We start from the raw sequence: 21,738 nt of genomic DNA on the forward strand, positions 1-21,738 counted from the left end.
CATTTTTCTTGAAGTTGCCACACATGACGATCATGTCTATAAGTCTCTATCAATGGACAAAAACAGAGTGATAGCCCTTGACATCAAGGCTGCATTCAATTGAGTATGGCAACAAGCAGATAAAAACAAATTACTGTGGAGAAAGAGAAAGAGTCAGTTAGATTCGAAACATCAGCTCTTTTCTCTCCTTACAGATGCTGTTAGGCATTTTCTCTTATGGCATCAAGCAGCCCTAGTAAAACTGGAATCAATGTGTGTCAGAGGGCAAATCAATGTGTGTCTGGTGGTTAGAGCCATACCTGACACATAGGAAGATGGTGGTGGTTGTTGGAGGTCAGACATTTCAGCTCCTCAGGATAGTGTCCTCAGCCCAATCAACTTCAGCTGCTTCATCAATGACCTTCCCTCCATCATAAGGCCAGAAATGGGGATTTTGCTGATGATGTCACAATGTTCAGCACCAATTGCAACTCCTCAGATGCTGAAGCAGTCCATATTCAAATGTAACAAGATCTGGACAATATCCAGGCTTGAGCTAGCAAATGGCATGTGATATGCATGCCACACAACTGCCGGGCTACAACCATCACCAATGAGAGCCAATCTAACCCTCACCCCTTGACTTTCAGTGATATTGCCATCACTAAATCCCCCACTATCAACAAACTGGGAGTTATCATTAAGCAGAAACTCAACTAGATTCACCACATAAACACAGTGACTATGAGAGCAGGTCAGAGGCTAGGAGTATTCCAGTGAGTAACTCACCTCTTGACTCCCCAAAGCTCGTCCACCAACAACAAGACATAAATCAGGAGTGTGACGGAAATACTCCCCACTTGCCTGGATGAGTGCATCCCCAACAACACTCAAGAAGCTTGGCATTGTCCAGGACAAAACAGCTTGCTTGATTGGCATTACATCCACAAGCATGCTCAGTCACAGCAACATGTACTACCTACAAGATGCACTGCAGCAATTCACCAAAGATCCTTAGACAGCACCTTCCAAACCCACAACCACTACCATTTAGAAGCACAATGGTTGCAGATGTATCGGAACACCAGCACCTTCAAGTTCCCCTCCAAGACACTCATCATCCTGACTTGGAAATATAACACCATTCCTTCACTGTCACTTGGTCAAAATCCTGGAATTCTCTCCCTAATGGCATTGTGTGTCAACCCACATCAGGTAGACTGAGTTTTTGAGCTGTTGAGTAGTGGAGTTGAGAACATTTGAGTCAAAGACAGATCTCCATTCAGGAGTTCCTCAAAATATTTTCCCCAGTAAGCCTTCTGGCCCTGATGAACTCCCCTCCATTCTTGGCTATTGATGTGGTGGACACGTGAGTGATTGGGCCACAAATAATTTTGACAGCATTGATTACACCGTGCATGTTATTGTATCATCAATACTCTTTTTAGCCAACATTTGTTTTCTTATGTCATGGGCTTTATGCTGTTGCTGTTGCTGTCTAAGCTGCCTGGTTGGCAGGGTGGCAAGTGGGCAGCACGGTGGCACAGTGGTTAGCACTGCTGCCTCACAGCGCCAGAGACCCGGGTTCAATTCCCGCCTCAGGTGACTGACTGTTTGGAGTTTGCACATTCTGCCTGCGTCTGCGTGGGTTTCCTCCGGGTGCTCCGGTTTCCTCCAACAGTCCAAACATGTGCAGGTTAGGTGAATTGGCCATGCTAAATTGCCCGTAGTGTTAGGGGCAGGGGTAAATGTGGGGGAATGGGTCTGGGTGGGTTGTGTTTCGGCGGGTCGGTGTGGACTTGTTGGGCCGAAGGGCCTGTTCCCACACTGTAAATAATCTAATCCATTCTAATCTAATGTTAATAAAAAATAAAGTTGCAGTAGTCTTACCAACCATAGGGCTGCTCCCTCATTAGACAGAGATGACTGGAGGTGGGTTAACCTGAGGGTCACCGTACTTCAGGCAAAGGGAGAATTTGACAAACATGGGAATCTCAGCTAGAGCAGAAATTGAACCTATGGTGTTTTGTATGACAATCTAGCCAACTGAGCTAAACTGATGCTCCCCCCCCAACAAACATAAATGTTAAACTTTCAAACCTATGGTGTCATTCTGTGCAAATGCATCTGTAATTGTTTCTTTGGATCAATTCACTTAAAACTCCTAGGTAAGTTTTCTTTCTCAGTGGAAACTCTGCTACAGTTTGTTCCTGTTTTAGCTGATTCAGAGAAGATCTGCGTAATTCATTTATTATCACCATCAGGAGAGTTTATAGTGTGATTGAATTTCTATGAGGATCTCATGGAAAGATATTAATAATTTCACATTGCAATTGCTGAAAATATAAACCACCATCCTCATGAATTTGAGAGGGGAATAACTCATTTTCAAGTGAAATCCACACTTGCCTGCATTGTCACAAGTGAATATACTAGTCTTTACTTACTCACACACTCCCTGAAACATATTATTGAAATTAATGATCATTCTTCTCTGAGCATACCTTTTGCAACCATATTTAATTGCCTTTTCCCACCCTCTGCTTTAGTTTTTAAACTGAGTTATGTCTATTTGACATAAAATGGTGCAAGTGAAGAAAGATTAATTCAACCTTTCACCCTCAGCTATCAGCTGATGGCTGGATTCTGTGCATAGGAACATAGAAATGTGAACATATCTTCCTCTATTCAAACTTAAGTCTCTCTCTCTCTACAGATGTCACCAGGCTAATGATTTTTTGCAACACTTTCTGCATTTATTTAAGAAATGCAGGCTGTCTTTAGGTAGTGTCAGCCACTTGGAATATTGGGTACCCTGTAGATATTTGCAATCAATGAAGTGCAGAATAAAAACATTGCAATCCTAACAAACAGCAGGCAGCATAATTTAGCCTGCTTACCTCAATTGTCATGAGTGGACATGCAAATCACACAGTGGTAACTCTGTCTGTTTTTGGATCTATCAAATTTAAATGAATAGGTTCACTCCTATCCATGGTTTTGGGTTTCCACGGTAGGTCTTTGAACATATCCCCTGCGGATACGGGGGACTACTCTATTTCAAGATGAAGTTCTTGAAATTAGTTAGATTAGTTAGATTTTGACCTAACTAAGCCCTCCTGATTTATTTTGCACAATTGTATAAAAAGAAAAGGTTGAATAAGTCACGAATGCATACTGCTTTACGATGTCCAAAAATGCAACGTTGTCAAACTTTGTTCTGAAAAACGTCATACTGGACACGAAATGTTAACTCTGTAAACATCCTTCCACAGATGCTGTGGGAACTGCTGAGTTTCTCCAGCATTCTTTGCTTGTTTTATAAAACTTAGCCCTGTCTCGTCCTATCCTGTTTATAACTGCTCTTACCAAAAGATCTGCTGACATATTACATCATCTTTATCTGTCTTGTGACATCCTCACACATATTTAATAGCTCATCTGTAACCATACTATGACATAATGTTGTCCAAATGCCTCAGTCCTCCCTTCTTTCTGCACTCGATGTTGTGCTCTAAGAGATCTTTGTAAATTCCCAGCTTTGTTAAAATAATTGAAATATAGGCAGTCTCTTCTCTGGATGTTATTCCATTTTTTTTGCCCTTATAATTCAATCACTTCATCATCAGTCTTATGCCTTGTTCTTCATCAATAAAAGTATTTTAAAATGTTTTTTATTGCCTATACAACGCCATCATATATATGGGACATGCCAAACCACTTCATCTTTGAGCTGTGGACATTGTTATTATGTAGGCAAACGTGGAGAGCAATGTGCACACTGCAAAACTCACAAACAGTAAAAGGATCATTAACAAGTCATAAAAGCAAGGCACTGCAGATGATGGAAATCTGAAATAACCATAGAAAGTGATAGAAATACCCATTCGGTCAGGCAGTGTAAATGGAAAGAGAAACAGAGTTAAGATCATAGATTATAAGACCATAAAAGATCAGAACAGAATTAGGCCATTTGGCCCATTGAATCTGCTTTGCCATTCGATCATGGCTCTTATATTTCTCAACGCCATTCCCTTGTCTCCTTGGGTTGAGAAACGTATCAGCCATGATCAAATAGTGGAGCAGATTTACCATTTAAGGTTAATGAAATTTGATCAAAATAATCCCCTTTCATGATTGTAAGCAGCCCTGGTCTTTCATTATCCATTGAGAAGTCATGGCTACCAACGAAGTTCAAAGGGTAAATCAAACACCTCATAATTATAATTGATTATCTGAAACTGCATTGAACCTGACTCACCTCCAGTTATTTGTGATAAGTAATACATTCTGTAATTGTCCCTGCAGTTCCTTTCTTATTTGTCACAACTGTCACCTCTGGCAACATTAGCTGAAAAATAACAATAAATTTCCACAATCTGTGTATGTAAGTACATATGTGAAAATTTTAAGTAATAGGCTGTTGCTCAGCAGAACTGCAGCAGTAGCTCCTCACTATTTTATCAGCTAAATTGAGTTGCCCTACCTGCCTGTCCCAAAAAAGATGCTCTCAAAGACTTTCTGATGTGAGTCATCGTAATGTTAGTCAGTCCAGAGGCTGCCCAACAGCGAGTGAGGAGTTGGTGGAATGGGAGAGCTCAATGTGAAGGTAGGAGCAGAAGGAATTGCTCAAGAATTACATTTTTAAAAATATTTTCTTTGATGGTCTTGCATCTCTGGCCCAGCAGCCAAACCAAGTATGGCATATTCTTATGAAGACAATAAAAATGTCTATTGGGCACTATCTATGTGAGAAGACTCCAGTTTATGTAAATTTTGGAGCCATCCCACTAAATCAGATGGATTCAACTGACTTTAGGATAACATGACATTGGAATGAGGAATATGCTGTCTTAATTCTACCTTCTGCACTGCGCAGCTTCTATTGGGTGCAATGTGTGAATAGACCAGCAACCAGAAGGACAGACTATAAATGAAAAGGAAAACAGAAAATCCCTGGGTAAAATGTTGCTCAGCATGTTAGGCAGTATCTGAGTAAAGAGAGAAACCCAGTTTTCCAGCAGAATTTTCCATTATTGACCAGGGCAATGGCAAGAAACTTGGGAAAGTATGGTGAGAATGAAAAAGTTAGTTTGTCAACATCAAGAAAAAGATGTCTGGTTTTCCCTAAAGTTAGCTAAATTATGCTGCCTACTATTTAAAAGGATTGCTGTTTTTTTTAATACATTAGAACATAAGAACTAGGAGCAGGATTAGGCCGTCTGGCCCTTCGAGTCTGCTTTGCCACTCAATAAGGTCATGGCTGATCTTTTCGTGGACTCAGCTTCACTTACCAGTTCTCTCACCGTATCCCTTAATTCCTTTATTGTTCAAAAAAAAGTAGTGAAGAAGTTCCTTCTCAATTCAGTCCTAAGTCTGCTCCCTCTAGTCTTGAGGCTATGCCGTCTTATCCTAGTTTCACCTGCCAGTGGAAACATCTCTATTTTTATTTTATTGATTCCCTTCATAATTTTATACATTTCTATAAGATGGCCCCTCATTCTTCTGAATTCCAATGAATATAATCCCAGTCTACTCAGTCTCTCCTCATAAGCCAACCTCCTCAACTCTGGAACCAACCTAGCGAATTTCCTCTGCACCCCCTCTGGTGCCAGTACATCTTTTCTCAAGTAAGAAGATCAAAACTGCACACAGTATTCTAGGTGTGGCCTCACCAGCACCCTATACAGCTGCAACATTACCTTCCTGCTTTTAAACTCAATCCCTTTAGCAATGAAGGACAAAATTTCATCTGCCTTCCTAAATACCTGGTATACCTGCAGACCAACCTTCTGTGATTCATGCACAGGGACACCCAGGTCCCTCTGCACAGCAGCATGCTGCAACTTTTTACCATTTAAGTAATAATCCCTTTTACTGTTACTCCTACCAAAATGGAAGACTTCACATTTGTTAATGTTATATTCCATTTGCCAGACCTTTGCCCACTCACTCAAAGTATCTATGTTTCTCTGCAAAGATGCCCAGACCTCTGCATACTTTGCTCTGCCACTCATCTTAGTGCCATCTGCAAACTTAGACACAATACACGTGGTCTCCAACTCCAAATCATCTATATAAATTGTGAATAATTGCAGTTCCAACACCGATCCCTGAGGCATACCACTAGTCACTGTTTGCCAGCCAGAATAGCACTCATTTATCCTCGCTCTTTGCTTCCTGTTAGTCAAACAATCCTCTATCCATGCTAATACTTTACCCACAATGCCGTGCATCCTTATCTTACGCAGCAGCCTGTTGTGCGGCACCTTGTCAAAGGCCTTTTGGAAATCTAGGTACGTCATATCCACTGGGTCCCCATTGTCTACCTTGCTTGTAATGTCTTCATAGAATTCAAAAATATTTGTTAAGCATGACACTCCCTTCATGAACCCAAGCTGCGTCTGCCCAATGGGACAATTTCTATTGAGATGCCTTGCTATTTTTTCCTTGATAATCTTCCCCACGACAGAGGTTAAGCTAACCAGTTTATAATTCTCCATTTTTTGTCTATCTCCCTTTTTAAACAGTGGTGTCACATTTGCTGTTTTCCAATCTGATGGGACTGCCCCAGAGTCCAGTGAAGTTTGGAAAAATATCACCAGTGTACTTGCTATTTCTCCCGCCATCTCTCTTAGTACCCTGGGATGCATTCCATCAGGGCCAGGAGACTTGTGTATCCTTAGCTCCATTAGTTTGCCTAACACTATCTCTTCTGTAATAATGATTGTTTCCAGGTCCTCACCTACCTTCATCTCTTTGATCAATTACTGGCATGTTATTCGTGTCCTCCCCTGTGAAGATCAAAACATTTACCTGTTCAATGCCTCGGCCATTTCATCATATCTCATAACTAAATGTCTCTTCTCATCCTCTAAAAGACCAGAGTTTACTTTAGCCGCTCTTTTTCATTTTATATATTTTAAAAAATTTTGCTATCTGCCTTTATATTCTGTGCTAGTTTTTTTCTCATGTTCTATCTTACTTTTCTTTACAGTTCTTGTTGTGGTTTTCCCACTCTTCTAGTTTCCTGCTGTTTTTGGTCACTTTGTATGCCTTCTCTTTCATTTGATAGCCTTCCTTATTTTCTTAGACACCCATGACATATTACCCCTTTTCTTGTAGTACTTCCTTTTCATTGGAATATACTTTTGCTGAGCACTTTGGAAAATTTATTTGGAAATCCTCCACTGCTCATCAAATGTCTGACCATAAAATCTTTGATTCCAGTTTACTTTAGCCAACTCTTCCTTCATTCTATTATAGTCTCCCTTGTTTAATCACAGGACCCTGGCATTGGATTTTATCTTCACACTCTCCATCTGTATTCTAAATTCAACCATACTGTGAATGTTCCTTCGAAGAGGATCCTTAACGATGAGGTCATTAATTATTCCTGTCTCATTCCACAGGACCTGATCTGGTGTAGCTTGCTCCCTTGTCGGTTCCATTACACACTGTTCAAGAAAACTATCATGGATACTCAAAGAACTCCTCCTAAGGGTGACTTGACCAATCAACATGTAGATTGAAATCCTCCATGAAAATTGCTGTACAATTTTTATAGGCATTAGTTATTTCTTTGTTTATTGCCTGCCCCAGTGTGATGTTATTATTTGATGGCCTGTAGACCATGCCTATCAGTGACATTTTCTTCTGAAAATTTATAATTTCCACCCAAATGGATTCAACCCTATTTTCCCCAGAACTTACATCATCGCTCAGTATCGCCCCGATGTTGTCCTTGAATATCAGAGCTACAGCACCTCCCTTACCTTCCTGTCTGTCCTTCGGAATAGTCTGGTACCTCTGGATATGTAGGTCCCAGTTGTGACCATCGTGTAACCATGTCTCCGTAATAGCTACTAAATCATATTCATTCACGATGATTTGTGCCATTAACTCATCGACCTTGTTACAAATGCTATGAGCATTCTGGTAAAGTGCCCTGATGCTAGCTTTCTTACCCTCATGATTTCCAACATATCTAATGATATCTCCTGAGTCATCCTTCCATTTTACTTGTTTCATAGTCTGCCTTGTACTTAAACCCCCCTGCACACATGCTAATCTGCTGCTTACCTTTTTATGTACCATCATACTTCCAGTCGTTTTCCCCTTCCCTTCCCCCCGACTCACTAGTTCAAAGTCCTAGTGACCACCCTATTTATCCTTTTCATTAGAACACTGGTTCCAGATCAGTTCAGGTAGAGACCATCCCATCAGTACAGATCCCGCCAGTTACAAACTGATGCCAATGCCCCATGAAATGGAACCCCTCTTTCACACGCACTCCCTTAGCTACGTGTTTACTTCCCTAATTTTCCTAACCCTAAGCCAATTTGCACATGGCTTGGGCTGTAATCTGGGGATAATGAACTCGAGGACCTGTTCCTTAATATCGTTCTTTTATACAGTTCATTAACTGCAAATATCTACGGGTGCACAATATTCCAAGTGGCTAACTACCTAACCCTATTAGTACCTCATTATTGGTTAACCTCTTCTCACTTTTAGACTGTTTACGACTCTCCCAGTTGTTGGTGAGAAATGTGATGGTGCCAATTTGTGACATGAACTTCTATAGAGCTTAAAGATAAGTCATAGAGCAGTTAACTGGCTTCTCTGGACCTCCATGTTGATCATCATTCCTGTCAGAGACGGTTGATGGGCAGCAATCCTCCACCCTCCATGTACTGCAGTTAGAATTGGCAAAACATCAACCTCACCATTACATCATGACTGAATTTGGACTAACTTATAAAATCACTTCAGTACACCTCCACTACTCCTTCACAACTCACAAGGTCTTATATTGAAAAGTTTCTGCCAGGTTACCCGAGTGCACACCCATCTCATGCCTTGGAACAGAGTGTACCTTTGGAGTGCTGGCTTGTTTTCTTAATGCTCACACACTCTGTGCTTGCTTGGATGCTCACAGCATTTCTGCCCTGCCTTTATCACAGAGAGAAAGCCAGGCACCCTGTCATGTTGCCAGCATGGAACAGTCATGGGTATGGACATGTTTCTATTAGCAGGGCGCTATATCAATGTCACACCTACTGCATTTGCCCGCAGCTTACATGGTAGCCACACAACATATGATTCAGCCAGGTGGCCCCATCTGAACATCTAAGAGGAATAATCCTTGGTTGAGTCAAGGGCAACTATGATCAGTTAGGGTGTGCCGCCACAGTCAGTCATGGCTATTGTCCAACCGCAGTCCAGAGGTTCAGCCACCATGATTCCTCTAGATTAAGTCTGGCCAATCTGAGAAATACAGGAAGGTCAGATAGGATGCTGTGGAGCTATCAGTCTAGGTGGTAGGTTACTTCATTCTGTAACAAGAAAAAAGGAAATACTGAGTATGATGGAAGTGTATGTAAGAGTTGTAGTGGCACCACAGCAGCAGGAAAGGTTTGGAGTTGTCCTCATTAAAGGTGTAGAAAGCACAGAGGGCAGGATACTCAGTAGTTTTGGAAGATGAAGAGGATTTGAGCCATTTGGAGAGATATTGCATGCATTAGTGGGGAGATGATGGTCTAGTGGCATTATCACTGGAATATTAATCCAGAGACCCAGGTAATGTTCTGGGGACCAAGGTTCAAATCCAGCCATGGCAAATGGTGGAATTTTAATTCAATAAAAAGTCTGGAATTAAGAGTGTAACGATGACCATGCATCCATTGTCGATTGTTGGAAAAAAAACCGTTTGGTTCACTAATGCCTATAAGGAAAGAAGATCTGTCATCCTTACCTGGTCTCACCTACATGTGACTCCAGACTTTTGACTTTCCTCTAGGCAGTTAGAGATGGGCAATAAATGCACGTCCAGCCAGCAATGCCTACATCCCTTGAATAAATGAATATCATCAGTAGGAATAATAGACCATGAGCCTTCATAGAGGTGTGCAGTGAACGTGAGGTAACTGAGAAAAATTGCTGCCACTTAACCTGGCTAAGATAGCCTAACTTTTGGGGGTAAGGCAGGAAAGTGAAGATGAAGATAATCTGATCCTGACCATGAATGACCAAGCACACTTGATGGGCCAAATAGCCTACTTCTGCTCCTGGGTTTTATGGTCCTATGATCTAACCTTGCAGAGTACAGAGGATTTTTGCCCTTCCTAGAACATTGCTGTGCATTTCTTCTGACTATGATCCAATTTGCTATGTTGATCAGGCTGGCAACGTCTGCTGCCATAGTTTCCTCCTGTGTTCCTGAGGAAAGAGGACAACCCTCCTATCCCATACCCTGTCTACCAGGACCTTAAGGTGAGGTGCCAATTTCCCTTTCTCAGGCATTTCCTTTCGAACTGCACGTGAGTAACTTGCTTGGACTGGCTGCTCCTGGCTTGCAACTTGAAGTGGTGCTCGGCTGGAGTTTAAATATAACAGCCACCCATGTGAACACTCAAAGGTTCTGGCACTGGTTGCACCTTTGATTATTGCATGATTGTCTGAGAAGGATATTGTGAACCCCGGATGCATAAGTAACAAGATGAGCCACAGAAGATTATGTGAGATTGCAGGACTCAGGGAAGAAACCGTCCATGAAACTCTCTGAAATTGACACTTAGCCAAAGCACAACAAAGTTCAACCTAACATTTTCAATCTGTGATCTTGCACCAGAATTGGGAAAAGCTTGAAATGAAATTGATTTTGTCAAGGGTTGAATGGGACAAGAACAAATGGAAGGTGGGATGGCAACAGGAGAAAAGGAATGACAGAGGAGCATTCCTGCTCTTTGCATATTTGTTTTCTTGCATTTTTGTTTCTTTTACTCCTTTACCATTTATTTTGGCCCTGGAAGGCTATGTCCTGCCTTGCAGTCTCTCCTATCTTTAGCATTGTCTGTTTTTATTTCAGATTTTCAGTATCTGCAACATTCTGCATTTAGTCATCGAGTCATAGAGATGTACAGCACAGAAACAGACTCTTTGGTCCAACCCGTCCATGCCGACCAGATATCCCAACCCAATCTAGTCCCACCTGCCAGCACCTGCCCCATATCCCTCCAAACCCTTCCTATTCATATACCTATCCAGATGCCTTTTAAAAGTTGTAATTGTATTAGCCTCCACCACTTCCTCTGGCAGCTCATTCCATACACATACCGCCCTCTGAGTGAAAAAGTTGCCTCTTAGGTCTCATTTATATCTTACCCCTCTCACCCTAAACCTATGCCCTCTAGTTCCGGACTCCCCGACCCCAGGGAAAAGACTTTGTCTATTTATCCTATCGATGCCTTTCATGATTTTATAAACCTCTATAAGGTCACCCCTCAGCCTCCGACGCTCCAGGGAAAACAGCCCTAGCCTATTCAATCGCTCCCAATAGCTCAAATTGTCCAACCCTGGCAACATCCTTGTAGATCTTTTCTGAACCCTTTCAAGTTTCACAACATCTTTCCGATAGGAAGGAGACCAGAATTGCACACAACATAGGCCGTGCTTAAAATCATTTCAATATAATTGCACAGGTTGAAGTCCTACCACGGTAGACAAGCAGGAGGCTGGAAGAAAACAGCAAGCCAGGCAGCATCAGGAGATGGAGAAGTCAACATTTCAGGTGTAACCCTTCCTACACCTCCTCCCACCCAGTATCCTGCAAAGACTGTATTGTACCACTGTGAACTTCAACCAAGGCAGTCAATCTAATTTAACTTCAGTTAATTTATAATTATGGAATGGAAAGAGAGTCTCAGTAGTGATTATGAAATGATCATCAGTTGACATAAAAACTCATCATAATGTCCTTTAGGGTAAGAAATCTGCCTTTCTACCCAGTCTGGCCTACATATCCACAGCACTATTGGGCTGACTTTAAAGCTCTGTATAGCAATTAGGGGTGGGCAACAATTATTAGATTTCGAAGTGATACTCACAGCCACGTGGTCACAGTGATGATAACCCCTGCTGAGACTGGATCCAATGATCACAGTCCACAGAAGAAAAATAAATCCAGAGTAAGATATCTCTACTGAGACAGGATATATTAACCTGAGCTGAAATACAGAATCAGGGCTGAGCGTTAATGGGATATATAGCTTCTGAGAGCTGTAGTAGCTTTTTTATTTCCTCTCAGAAGTGACTGCCAGGTTTAATTAATGCATTCTGTTGGGTGCAAACTAAATAAAACTCTTGTCAGGAGTTCGTACATACATTGCTCACATTATTGAAAGTCCATAAGCAACTCTGAATTTACACTTAACTGCCAAAAAGCTAAACACTGTTAAAGGGACTCAACCAGATTTTCCGGTCCAATCATGCATTTCAGTTCTGAGTAAAAGAGATCACGGTAAACCTGATGCATTCATACTCCATAAATTTTCTCTGGACTGTAGATAAGTATCAAAACGGTCAATTCTACAACTCCATCCTAACTACAGAGTTGGACAAACTCAGCATGAATTTGATAGGCCACTTTCCCATCAGATTCAAAACCAAGCACAGAGCTAAGTGCTCACGTATGTGCTAATCAGCCTTGGTGAATACAATGACTGTATTCTGTCTCTTCATGTTTCAAACTTGACGGAAAAAGATAAAGAACTACACCATTACTGGATGGCATTTTGCTTGAATCAGTTCATACACTACTGCATGATTGAAAGCACAATATCAATAGTTTTAAATGCACACAATGAAACTGTGGTTGCCGCAGTAATTAGAGCTACTTTCAGTAGTCTGCAATAGCAGCTAGATTTCTGATGCCAATAGATAGGGTCATTGGAACCATGATTTGGATCGATCATTGGATCCAGCTTCAGCAGTCATTACCATTCCTGGGACCACAGCAAAACAAGGGTGAAATAACGCCAGAGAGACTAGCATCCTGTCACCGAGTCACTTTTTATTTATACGTGGCGATTCTCTGACACTGATCCAGCTCCCTCAGAGCCAGCTCTCAGAGTGAGGAGGATGTCTGACACTCTTGTTCTTTTTTTTTCTTTTTGTTTGCACATGTGCACACTCACACACTGATCCAACTCTCAATAGGGAAAAACACCCAAGTGGCCAGTGACAAGCACTGCCTTTCACATCAAAGGGCAAGTCCCTGTTTTTTTTATATATATAACCCCCACACTACCGCCTAACTGCAATAGTGCTTATTATTTTTCCCCAGCACCCATGGTATGTGTGTGCAGGTGTGATCCCCTGTTTACTTTTTTTTCCCTTTTTTTTCTTTTTTTTCCCCACACTACCGCCTAACCGTGGTAGTGCTTATTTTTTCCCCAGCATCCATGGTGTGTGTGTGTGCAGGTGTGAGACACAGTGAGAGACACAAAGTGCACGAATCTTTATTCAATTCCACCACCAGGAAGATAGGAAAACACCCAGTGGCCAGTGTCAAGCAGTGCCCTTCACATCAAAGGGCAGTGCTGTGTGATCAAAACAGTGAAGGGGAGGGTAGGGACTAAATCAAAATAGAGTTGGAGGGGGAAATAATGCACTCCACTCCCTGCGGCGCCCACCTCTCCCTGAACAACTCCAGGGTGTTGGTGGACACCGCGTGCTCCTTCTCCAAGGACACCCGGGCTCTAACGTAACCACGGAAGAGTGGCAGGCAGCCGGCCCTAACGACCCCCTCCACAGCCCGCTGCCTGGATCTGTTGATGGCCAGTTTGGCCAGGCCCAGGAGCAGACCCACGAGGAGGTCTTCATACCTGCCCTCCCTCCTCCGTACCAGGTGCCCAAAGATCTGGAGCGTGGAACTGAAGTGCAGCCAAAAACAGAGGAGGAGGTTTTTGAGAAAATCAAAAAGGGAGTGCAAACGCCCACACCCAATATACACGTGGTCCACGGACTCCACAGCGACACTCTTGTTCTTCTCTGTCAGCAAGGGTCCCTGATTGAACCAGGTTAAAAGCCCGAATTAGTCAACTCATATTCTGTGAGGTCCACCTGGCTGACCTCGTTACAATCACTAGAAAAGGTGCAGAGAAATTTGAGGGGGAGCCAATTACACCAGAAAACCGGCAGCAAGCTCCTGCAACTGCTAAACAACTTCCACATGGACAAGCTACAGTTGCAGGTCTCCTCAGGATGCAAAGGACATACAGGAGGCATAGAGTCACATTGCCATTTCTTCCAGATGAGCAAAGCACATTACTACCACAGAGTGAGAATGTCCCAGAACACGGTCACAAAACTGTGTCATCTGCTGGAGCAGGACTTGTGATCTGAATGGCGGGTAGCCATCAAAGTAACAGACAGCAACTTCAACTGTCTGCTTCTCACAGTTGAAGTTATTGTCTGTTACTTTGATGGCTACCCACCATTCAGATCACAAGTGCTGCTCCAGCAGATGACACAGTTGGAGGCCTGTTATTAATTCTCATTCTTATGTTACTGATGTACTTTGTGCAATATCACACTCATTTGCCCATAAGGAGATCAGTGCCACAGCCCTGGCAGTAGCCTTTGCCTCCATGGCAGGTTTTTGTCAGGTGCAGTGCACTATAGACTGTACACTGTTGTGTTGAGAGTGCCACCTTATAATATAATTGACTTTATTAATGGAAAAGAGTTCCAAGTAGTCAATATCCAAATTACCTGTGACCATTCCTGCAATATTTTAGAAGTCAGTGCCAAATACCTGGGAGCTGCCATGATGCCTATATCCATGAGAACTCCCAAATGCCTGCTTCATTCCATGGGTAGGGTGCCTTACAAGTGTCATAGTCTCATGACTGCTAAAACACAACTCGATTGCCAACTTGTCCAAACAGCAGGGGATGCTGGGCAAGGGATACGTTGGCCAAGTCAAGCTCTGCAAATTGCAAATCCACAAACTAGACCCAGTACAAACACAGCTGCCAGGTTGCTAATGACATCAGAATAATGTAAAAGGATACGTCTCATCAACGGTTCAACCAAACAAAGAAGGAATGCATAATTTCAACCAAACACCTGACAGAAAGGCACCCAGGCCCTGCCACACAAAGAAACAAACATTAATGAGCCATCCAAACAGTTGACAATGTTTCAAACCATTCAACAAGTTTCCCTGATTGGTCGTAACTGTAGAAAGTTCCATAAAGCCATTCAAAAAAGTTTAAAAACAGGGCTAACCTGCAGATCAATCTCTTCTGGAGACAAAGAAGAGGTGACCGGAATGGCAAAGGCAAAGAATGATTGACCATCCAGACTGAGAGAGAAAAAGAACAACTACTTTGTGAACCTGACTTAAGTTACAAGAGACTCTGTGAAGTATTGTAATGACTAAGGGGTTCAGGCAGGATTAGGAATAGTATTAAAGCCTGACTGTTACTTGTTCCTTTATAATATTGTGACAGTTTGCATCAGTACTAATTTGTTCCTGTAATTTGACCATTATGTTATTGTGGGACCCCTGGGTAAATTCATTTATAATTTATTGATCACCGTGTCTAAAGGGTTTAGACAACACAAGGATGACTCGTACAGATAGGGGATATCCTCTCCGAGCGTGGCTAATGGCTCCATCACCTAACCTTCTTGTTTGAGGCTGAGTATAGATACAATGCAATTCTTCTTCCATGGACTTTACATAATAGGTGATAGATTCCTCAAGATGGGATTGGTCTCTGGTGTGCTGCAAAATCTTAACCTGCTGTTCTCTGCACAACTAGAGTGGGGAAGTGATGGACACTGAAGAGCTGGAAGAACAGTATCAGTCTTTCAAGGAGGAGGATGAAGACACTGAGTGGGACGACCATGATCTTTGCCATGACAGAGTGGTGCAGTGTTGGGTGCAACAAGCCAGACAGCATGTAATTGACACCCACTCCCGATAGGTCTGTGTTGGGTGAAGACTTCATTCATTGGGTGTAATGTGGTTGCTGCTCAAAAAGCAAGTAGTCCCTATTCAGTTTCAGAAGCAAATACAGTTTCATTATTCATTCTTTATTTGTTTTTTGTGTTGTTTAATAAAAGTTAAACCGTTTGAAAGTTTTACATTATATGATGCTCCCATATTCAATATTGACAAGATGCTATGCTAAAATGACAGTTGATCAGACAGATGACCATAAGACCATAAACCGTAAGAGCGGAAGTAGGCTATTCGATCCATTGAGTTTGCATCAGCTTTCAAAGAGATCATGGCTGATCTGACCAACTCTCCTTTCCGGCTTTTGTCCTGTAACCTTTGATTCCTATACTAATTAAATATGTTGACCCAGCATTAAATATACTTATTGATCTAAACTCAACAGTCCTCTGCAGTAAAGACTTCCACAGATTCACTACCCTCTGAGGGAAGGAATTCTTCCTCATCTCTGTCTTAAATTGGCATATCCCTGATTTTCAATGTATGCCCTCTGGTCCTAGAACCTCTCACAAGGGGAAATAATTTTTCTGCATCTACTCTGACATATCCCCTAAATATCTTGTTTGTTTCAATGCGATCTCTCTCATTTTACTAAACTTCAATGAGTACAGGCCCAACCTCATCGACCTCTCCTCATAAAACAGTTCTTTCATACCTGCTATCAGCTTTCTCTGCACTGCCTCCAACCTTTCCAAAACTGATCTCAGTATTCCATCTGTGGTCAGACCAGTGCCTTGTATAGTTTTAGCAAAGCTCCCTACTTTTATACTCCATCCCCTTTGAAATAAAGATCAATGTTTTACTTGCCTTCCCTATTACCTACTGATCTTGTAGGGTAGCTTTTTTGAGATTCGTGTACAAGGGCTCTCAAATACGTATGCCCTGTAGCTTTCTGCAGTCTTTCTCCATTTAAATAATATTTAGCTCCTCTATGTTTTCTACCAAATTGCATTAACTTATATTTTTCTACATTATATTTCATCTGTCAAGTTTTTAGCCACTTGTTCAAACTATCCCAATCCCTCTGCACTTTTTACATCAACCTCATCACTTGCCTTTCTACGCATTTTTGTGTCATGTCCAAATTTGACTGTAGTAATAACTTCTTTCTTCCATATGGCCCCAGTACTGATTCTAATCACACTTCACCAGTCACAGGTTGCCATTCTGAAAATTCCCCTTACCCTGACTCTCTGTTTTCTATTAGTTAGCCAGTCCTCTATCCAGGCATTTCCCAACTCCATTCTCTTGCCTTCTCCCCATAACATTTGATCCCCTTACTAATCAAGAACCTATCTATCTCTGACTTCAATATGCTAAATGACTTGGCCTCCACAGCCTTTAGCAGTCCTCTATATTACCTCCAAACACCATGAGCTCTTATCTTATTAAGTTGTTTATTGTGTGGTACCTTCAAACATCTTCTGAAAATCCAAATATATTGCACCCACTGCTTCATCTATGTCAATATATTTGTGCTATGTATAAATGTGATATTCTACTTACAATGAACCCAAGCAACCTATATACCCTCAGAAGGGTTTTTTTGTCCTTGTATTTCTACTACGTCCATGTACAGACCAATGGTCTGCAGCTGGGATGGCAGGAACCTGTCATATAGTCCATTGGCTTTGAGGTTTGGGGATGCTTGTGGTTAAACTTCCTTAAATACAGGGATTGGAACTGTACATGTTATTCCAAGTATGGCCTCAACAATACCCTGTACAGTTGTAACAAGACTTGTATATTTTTAAACTCCAACTCCCTAGCAAAACAGGCCTTCTTAATTACTCACTGCAACTGAACACTAACATTTTATGTGCATCTTTGGATTTTTCCACCAGTTAACATCGTAAGATACAGGAGCAATATAAGGCCATTCAGCCCAGTGGTTCTGCTCTGCCATTTGATTGTGGCTGATACATTTCCCAACACCATTCTTCTGCCTTCTCTCCATAACATTTGATCCCCTTACTAATCAAGAATCTATCTATCTCTGACTTCAATATGGTCAATGACTTGGCCTCCACAGCCCTTAGCAACAATGTGTTCAACAGATTAATTACCCTCTGACTGATGAAATTTCTCCTCTTCTCAGTTCTCAAGGGAGTCCCTTCACTCTGAGGCTGTGTCTTGAATCCTAGTCTCTCTTACTAGTGGAAAGATCTTCTCCATATCCATTCAATCCAGGCCTCTCAGTAGTCTATAAGTTTCAATAGATTCCCTCCTCATCTTTCAAAACTCCATTAAATTCAGACCCAAAGTCCTCAAACAGTCCTCTTATGTCAAGCCCTTAATCTCTCGTGTCAATCTCTGAACATTCTCTAGAACCCCTCCAAGGCCAACACATTCTTCCTTAGATACAGGGTCCAAAACTGCTCACAATATTCCAGCTGCAATCTGACCAGAGCATTATACAGCCTCAACAGTACTTGTATTCGAGTTAATAATGCATTTACCTTCCTAACTGCTAACTGAACCTACATATTAATCTGAATGACAAGTCCCAAGTCTCTTTGTGCTTCAGCTTTCTGAAGAATTTCCCTATTTAGAAAATTGTCTACACCTTTGTTCTTCCTACCAAAGTGCACAATCTAACATTTTCCCACATTGTATTCCATCTGCCATTTCTTCATTCACTCTCTTAGCTTGTCCAAGTCCTTTTGCAGCCTCCCCCCTTCCTGAACACTACCTGTCCCACCATCTTTGTGTTATTTGCAAACTTGGCAAAATGCCCTCAGTACCTTTATTCAGATCGTTAATGTATAATGTGAATAGTTGTGGTCCCAACAATGACCCCTGCAAACCTCCATTAGTCACTGGCTGCTATCCTGACAAAAGACACCTTTAACCCTACTCTTTGCATTCTGCCAATCAGCCAATCCTTTATCCATGCTAGTACCTTGCCCTTAACACCATGGGCTGTAATGTTATTTAGCAACCACCTGTGTGGTACCTTGTCAAAGACCTATTGGAAATCGAAACAAAGAATGTCTGCTGGCTCTCCTTTGTCTAAGTTCCACATTACCTCCTCAAAGAATTCTAACAGATTTGTCAGGTATGACCACCCTTTGATGAAGCCATGCTGGTTCTGCCCTATTTTACCATGCACTTTCATGTATTCCACAATCTTATCCTTAATAAAGGACTCTAAAATTTTACCAACAAAAGAGGACAGGTTAATTAGCCTGTATTCTGCCTCCATTCCTTTGTAAATTGGGTGCTACATTAACCATTTTCCAATCCTCTGGGACCCTCCCTGACTCTAGTGATTCCTGAAAGATCATGACCAATATCTCTACAATCTCCTCAATTATTTCCTTTAAAACTCGGGCATGTAGTCCATCTTGTCCAGGTGATTTGTCCATCTTTTGACCTTTCAGGTTCCCCAACCACTTACCCTTAGTAATGGCTAGTACACACACCTCTACTCCTGGATATCATTATGTTCTGATGTGCTGCTGGTGTCTTCCACTGTGAAAACTGATGCAAAGTACCTATTGTGTTCCTATGCCATTTCTTTGTTCCCCATTTCTGCTTCTCCAGCCTCATTTTCCAGCAGTCCAATGCCCATTCTTCCCCCTCTCTTACCATTTAGATACCTAAAAAAACTTGTGAATCCTTCTCCCCCCTTATTGCTTTTTTAGTTATCCTCTGCTGGGTTTTAGAGGCTTCCCAATCTTCTGGCTTCCCACTAATCTTCAGCACATTGTATGCTTTCTATTTTACTTTTTTTGCTGTCCCTGAATAGTCTCATCGACCTCATCGTCCCCTTCGTATGTCTCTTCTTCCCATTGTTGCTGCACCATCTTCCCTGCTAAGGTCCCCTTCCAATCAACTCTGGCCAGCTCCTGCCCCATGTCTTTATAGTTACCTTTCCCCAGTTGTAATGCTGTTACATTTTATTCCCACTTATCCTTCTCAAACTGCAGGGTGAATCCTGTCATATTATGTACACTGACCGATGACTCCTTCATTTTCAGCGCCATAATCAAGCCTGTTTCTTTGCAAGTCAAAGTGAAATGGAAATGTGCTTTTTAATTATTTATACCAAAGTGCATGACTTTACACCTTACTACATTTAACTCTCTTTGCTAGGTTTTAGCCCACTAAATGCCATTATGGGTGTACATTTTGTCTTCTTCACTTGCTCTCAATAGTGTCTTTAATGATCTTCATGTCTTCCTCCTCGATGCCAGTGATAAAGTGTAGATAAGGAATCTCTCCTCCAGTCTGCATCCTCTTGTGGTCAATACATGTCCCTTGCTTCTGCAATGACAAAAATAATCAAGACTTTGTGACAAATGCCAAGGACTCATGTAATTAAAAGCTGGATGTCTCACTGCTGACAGATGTCTCAACAGTGCTCTATCAAGTCTGGTCCACTTTTCATTCCTGTCCTGCGGTTGCTAAATTGCTACCTAACCCACACTTTAGCCAATTAAAAGTCATCCCTTGTAAAAGTCCAGGTTGTAACCAACATTCCCTCTCACAGTTGTGTCTGTAGACCTCAAAGGTCACTGCAAGCAGAGGCTGCTGGAAGCTCTCCAACCAGCCTGTGACAAACCTTCCTATGGCTGTGCAGCCACACAGCTTAGAGAGGGAATATCAGCTAAGACTGCTTTCTACTGGAGGTGAGATTTTTAAAAAAATTCAGTGATAGGATGTTGTATCACTGGCTGGCCCAGCATGTATTGCCAATTGCTAATTTGATGGTTTTAAGGTACTACAGCCTTAATGGTGAAAATATCCTTAGGAAGGGGTTTGTGGGTGACTGAATCAAATTAACGTTACAGACCAGGAGAAAACCTGATAGATGAACTCAATGAAGAAAATGATGGTGAGCTATCTTATTGAACTGCTGCAAAGCATTTGGTGTTGACAGATCTATATGCCGTTGGGGGTGGGTTGGTGGATGGGGGGAGTTCCAGAATTTAGTCCCAGTGAAGGAACAGTGATGTACCTCCAAGTCAGGATTTGTTGAGGACCTTGCATACAATGTTTCCAATGTATATGTTGAACTTATTTATTTATAAGGTAGCAGTCATGATATTTCAAGTGTTGTCAAAGGAGCCTTGGTGAGGCTTTGCAATGCAACCTGTAGGCGCTACATACTGCTGTTACTGAGTGTCAGTGCTGGAAGGAGTAAATATTTGTGGACGTGGTGTCAATTAAGCAGGCTGCTTTTGCCTGGATGGTGTCAAGTTCTTGAGAGTGTTATTGGAACTTCATATATTCAGATAAAGGAGGTTACTTCATCACACTCCTGACTTGTGCCTTGTAGACGGTTAATTGATTTGAATTAGTTTTATTGTCACATGTATTCAAATGAGTACAACAAAAAGATTATAAGTCACCACTTACAATGCTCTCTTAGGTACAAAGCTACCTAGGTACAATCCTTACGGAATAGAGAAATGAAGAAAAAAGAAGTTATATTAGCTATACACCATAGGTCAGAAAAAAGAAGAAGCAAAGTTTAAAAGACAATGGGTTCTGAGGTGGCAGGAGGTGAGTTGCTCACTACAATATTCTGAACACTCTGACCTGTTCTTGTAGCCACTCATATAGCTAATCCATGATGTGGAGGTGCCAGTGTTGGACTGGGGTAGACAAAGTCAGAAGTCACATGACACCAGGTTATAGTCTAACAGGTTTGTTTGAAATCACAAGCTCTTGGAGCGCTACTCACTTCATCTGATGATGGAACAGTGCTCTGAAAGCTTGTGATTTCAAACAAACCTGTTAGACTATAACCTAGTGTCATGTGACTTCTTTGTTTATCCAGTCCAACACTGGCACCTTCACATCATGGCTACCATTGACACGACAACCTTTGGCTCAAAGTGGAGAGGATCACCAAGAAGATTGCACACATGAACATAGGCACCAAGTTTCTGCAGAAATGCAAGAAACCAAGAAGATCCTGAAAGACTACAGATCAC

Source organism: Chiloscyllium plagiosum, chromosome 5, assembly GCF_004010195.1.
Source record: "Chiloscyllium plagiosum isolate BGI_BamShark_2017 chromosome 5, ASM401019v2, whole genome shotgun sequence".
Classification (NCBI taxonomy): domain Eukaryota; kingdom Metazoa; phylum Chordata; class Chondrichthyes; order Orectolobiformes; family Hemiscylliidae; genus Chiloscyllium; species Chiloscyllium plagiosum.